The sequence below is a fragment of the Meleagris gallopavo genome, chromosome 6 (genome assembly GCF_000146605.3).
Source record: "Meleagris gallopavo isolate NT-WF06-2002-E0010 breed Aviagen turkey brand Nicholas breeding stock chromosome 6, Turkey_5.1, whole genome shotgun sequence".
In the NCBI taxonomy this organism is placed as follows: domain Eukaryota; kingdom Metazoa; phylum Chordata; class Aves; order Galliformes; family Phasianidae; genus Meleagris; species Meleagris gallopavo.
This window is the reverse complement of record NC_015016.2, coordinates 29,353,313-29,358,187: the sequence shown is the minus strand read 5'-3', so window position 1 is coordinate 29,358,187 and position 4,875 is coordinate 29,353,313. Positions and strand designations below refer to the sequence as shown.

At 38.2% G+C, this 4,875-nt stretch overlaps 1 long non-coding RNA gene across 1 annotated transcript in view; it reads right to left on the bottom strand.

Annotated features, from left to right (window-relative positions):
- Nucleotides 1-2,314: 2,314 nt before the first annotated feature.
- Nucleotides 2,315-4,875, bottom strand: part of LOC109368403 — a 10,871-nt gene continuing 8,310 nt past the window's right edge. Inside the window, exons 2-3 of the long non-coding RNA XR_004160222.1 lie at nucleotides 3,374-3,479; nucleotides 2,315-3,188 (exon numbers count right to left, since the gene is read on the bottom strand). This is a non-coding gene — a long non-coding RNA (uncharacterized LOC109368403). The remainder of the gene's footprint in view (nucleotides 3,189-3,373; nucleotides 3,480-4,875) is intronic.

Sequence of the window (4,875 nt, the reverse complement as noted above, 5' to 3'; positions counted from 1 at the left end):
TGCCAGCACTGCCTTCAGGCGTGTCAGCCAATCCTTCCAACTTTGTATCATCAGCAAACTTGCTGAGGGTGGCCATTATCCCCTCACCAAGGTCATTGATGAAGGTGTTGAACAAGACCAGACCCAGCACCAACCCCTGAGGAACACTACTAGTTACAGGTCTCCAACCGGACTCTGCACCGCCAGCGACAACCCTCTGTGCTCTGCCAGTCAACCAGTTCTCAACCCACCTCAATGTCCACTCCTCTATCGCACACTTCCTCAGCTTTGTTATAAGGATGTCAGGGGAGACAGTATCAAATGCCTTGCTGGTTCTTGACTCTGTTCTGGTATATGCATAGTTTATTGAGGATATGCTAATGCTACTCCCCGTGACAGTAGTGGGTGCCAGAGCTCCTGGAAAACCATCCTGCCCCCGTAACGACAGCATGACAGCACCTTTCTGGAAACTCACCATTGTATCCAGCCAAAGAGGCTTCTTTTATGGTCACATAAGCTACAGTAGCACCTACAAGCTCCTGGCACTTATAAAGACAGTGACAGATATCACAGCCACCACAGGGACCAAATTCTGGAAGCTGCTTTTATGGGTGAAAATCAGAGCCCTGAAATAACAATGAGTTTACAGAGAAGTAGTGTGCTGGGCAGTGGATGGTGGATGCTTCATGAAATTTCTGGGAAACACGGATGCTTATAGAGAAACTGTTGAGAAAAAGGCACCATGCAATAACATATTATAACCAGAAATTTCATTGCTATTCCTTTCAAAAGTCTCCTTCTCCAGTAGTAAACATACAGGGAAAAAAACAGGTTGAGTATGAAAAATTTACCATTCTTGGTTGATTTACAGCAGGACTACACTGATCACTTATCACATTTATCACTGAAGACTGTGCTAATGTTTACCAGAAAGATTACTGTGGCTCTACCTGTATCCAGCCCTGGTTTAAGGCAGGATGTAACAGGTCCACGAAACAATAGAGATAGGAGAAAGTATAAGGCAGCAGTAAAAGACAGTGTGTACAGTCTGTGGGATGGCAGGACAAAATGTATATGTAGAAAGCTAAAGCAGTAAAACTTGTTCTACAGACAGCTCTGTGGAAAAGTGCTGAAAACAAGGTATGGCTTGTGTAATGCAGTGGTCTGCAGGGAGAAATAGAATATCCATATGCACACATAGCTTATGTGCACTTATACATGGTCATAGGAGGCAAAAGTTTTGGGCACCAGAAAGAGCTCCTTGAATTGCCAAAGGCTCCTTCTCCATTAGTCATACTCGGGGAAACCTTACAGAATGTAGCACCTTTATTACCATGGTGCTTGCTGGCACTACTGCAGTCAGGGAGGAGACAGTCATCAGGCATCACTTGTGAGATACCTTTCTGAGAAGGATTTTCCCCACTTTGGATAATGAAAACGCGCTGCTGTGCTGATCAAAGCAATGCCAACTCTCCAGGTAGTTAATGATATGGAATTTGTAGCCAAAATAAATAAATAAATAAACAACACCTTATTTTCACTCTAAAGTTAAAAGAAGGATTAAAAGTCTGTTTGTTCCTGAACTGTTGCTCTCAGTTTTTCCTGAACAGAATGAATGGACATTAAAAGGCTGCCACAGAAGGGCAAAGCTTTTCTGTAAAAAGTTCTGTGTCATGTTAAAAGCTGATATAAGTCTCAGGAACTTCCAGGCATAAAGAGAAGAATTGGAACTGTAGATCCACATAAGCAGAGTTAAGAGGATAATGGAAACAAATATACAGGGGTTTAGAGACAAAATATGTAATCTCTCCTTGAGTGCATTACTAAAATACAGGTCCTGTTAAAGATCTATGTGCATTATTAATATAAAGAGTGGTACTAACAGAATATGGCTTGACAACTTGTGGAAAAACAGTCAAATTGTTCAAATACGGCACAATAGTTAGACTTTCCTATTAAAAAAGAAAACATTAATTGGAAACTCCTCTCAGATGAGATATCATTTTTTCACATCCTCTCATTTAAAAGTTTCACACGTATAGTAGATCCGAGATTTGTAAATCACTGCTTTCTCCCTAGCAAAATAAACCAGCAGTCTCAAATCCTCATCTTCTGCATTTTGAGCTACTTGCAATTGTAGTTTAAACAGATTTTTTTTTTCAATAGGTAGACTTAATTATGTAGTGAAAGGAATACTGATAGCAGATCTTAAAGAAATTTCAGGAGGAAAAATAGTATGTATTCTAATGTTTGAAGTATTCTTCAGTAACTAAAACATATGAAATGGCACACTTGTTTTTCCAACAATGTAAGAAATTAAATATCTGTCTTTTATTTCACAGTTCTTGGGTATATTCCAAACGCCATCCAGAATTCCCCATCAGCTAAATGATTATATTTATCAGGATATTTACTCCTTTGTTACTAGAACTTATCCCTTGCATTTTCATAAGCACAAAGCAGAAACAACAGGTTGTGAGTGCTCATCACCTGCAGCAGTGACAGCTAAAATGAGCACAGATTTCACAAAGGGATTCTAAGTTCACGTATTCTTGCACTGTGATCTCACACTGAGAATGGAGAAAATGTACTCATTGTAGCTGTCACTACTTTTCAGCCTCTTCATGTTGCCTTTTTAATTTATCATTTACAGTGGTATTGGCCTAATAACAGCACCACTTTTCCTTTTGGCAATTTTATAATGCTTTTACAGAATTATTACTAGTTACCCTTGTTCTGCACCAGGAATTCTATTTATTATAAAATAAGAAAATGTCAGGTTAAACCCAAATGAATATCAGAAATCGAAGAGTATTAGCTATTTCGTGCCAAATTACATATCTGGATGTGATGAAAATGTATCACTTGTACCAGAAATAGACACATTCTCCCTGACTTCAATGAATTTAACCAAAACAGATAAAAATTCATCCCCAGAGACACAGCTGTATTATCATATCCTCTCAAATAGCTCTATCATAACATCACATACTCTTTCAAAACAACGCACAAAGGGTTTATACCTGCCTTCCTCTGGCTGCCTTAAATCATCACAACTGCTGGTGTGGGACTTTTAAGAAATCATTGTTTTTAACCACAGTCCATTTGCAGCAGTGAATCACTCAAGGAGGAGGGGTCTGACAGGGTTTTTGAAGTAACCTTTGGAGGTGAACTTGGAAGCCAGTTACTACTTTTTGAGATGCTCACCCCTTGTAAAAACAAAACAAAACAAATCAAAAAAAAACCACCAAGGTTTTCAACAGACACATCTGTTGTTTCAAAGCATTTTCCTGGTGAGGTGTTTGTATATTATCCCCACTACAACATCTAGGCCATGAAGTATGGCTCAATGAATACTAACAGATGATTACATTTATGAGTAAAGACTACTCACAGCAGACAGCTACTTCCTATAGGTGACAAGCAATCTTCAGCTAGGGCTTCACCTGACTAGTCATTCTGGGACATGATCACAAGGGCTGGAGACTGATGAAATTGTCCTGTCCAACATCAAACACAAAGTGGTTGTAAATCAGCTGGGGCCATGGCAGGAGGAGAACAACTCATCCTTTATGCGGTCTTGGCAGCTCTTTCACCGAGTAGCTACATTAAGAATCTTAACAATGTCATTAAGTGACCCCAGGAAGAACCGGGTAAATTTTTATTATTGACATTCATATGAATTTAGCATTTGTTCAAAGGAAAAAAAAAAATCCTATGAAACACAAAGCTGTGTTATTGTAAAGCAGTAAAATGTTTTATTAGAGGGGGGTCAGACTGTGCTAGAACAACACTCACAAGAAACATACATAAAATATGCCCCTTGTAACTCTCTGTTTGACCTTGTAGAGCCATGTAGGTGCTTAGCTGACATATCATTATAATATCCTAATCGCTTGCTCCATAAAAACAAAATTATAAAATTCTGACCTCTACAATGTAACCTTCTCTTCCTGCAGAACAAATAAGAATGTTTTTGTTTTTTTTAATTCAATTTTAAATGTAAATTAATAACAGTTATCTACTGCTTCTGACTTGACATAGGTGTGATATGAAAAAACTCATTTTAGGAAACAATTTGGATGTTACCTTTGAAAGGTTCAGATTAAAGATACATATATAGTTGTCCATGTATGTAGGAGCTTATTTCTGCAACTTCTATTGTTGCTATTAAAGAGATGGCATGTAAATTTGCCTCCAAACATCAGGATTATAAGAAAAATATTTCCCTTTACAACTATATAGAAAAAAATACATTGCATATAGCTGAAAAAATCTTATTGGAGGAATATATTCTGAGAGGAAAAACACAATAGAAGACTATCCAGGGGAAGCAGATTCAGTAAAGGTTGTTTGGTCTTTAAAAGCACATACCTGCTACAAAAGAATATTTGTGCATTAGAGTAAAATGCACACTGTGGTCAGCAGCTTGGGTTGGGAATGAGAATGGAAGTGATGTTTGAACAGTTGTGTAGTCTTTAATTCCAGTAGCTAATCTCCAGATCACTCATTCTTTTCCCCCAATCCAATATTTGGATTAAAAGTACTGTTTCATCTCTCTCAGATTTTCTTTTTGAACGTCACAAAATGCAGTGACTGGATCACTTGTGGTGCAATATTAGATATTCAACACAGGTTGCCCAAATTGCTAATAACGTGACTGTAGATACAGTTTAGTAATGTAGACCCATTTGGAGGATGTGGGGACATCTGACTTCTGAAGGACTTTCGTTTTGATAGATTTTTTTTTTTTTGGCAACATTTGGAAACTTGACTAGTTTCAGTGGCTGTGTGCAGTGGCTTTGCATAGTATTCTGCAGCCTGTGATATGTGTAGAGGGCCTCTCAACATTAGCATTTTGCAAGAAGCTCCATTTCACCACATATTTCTCAAAGC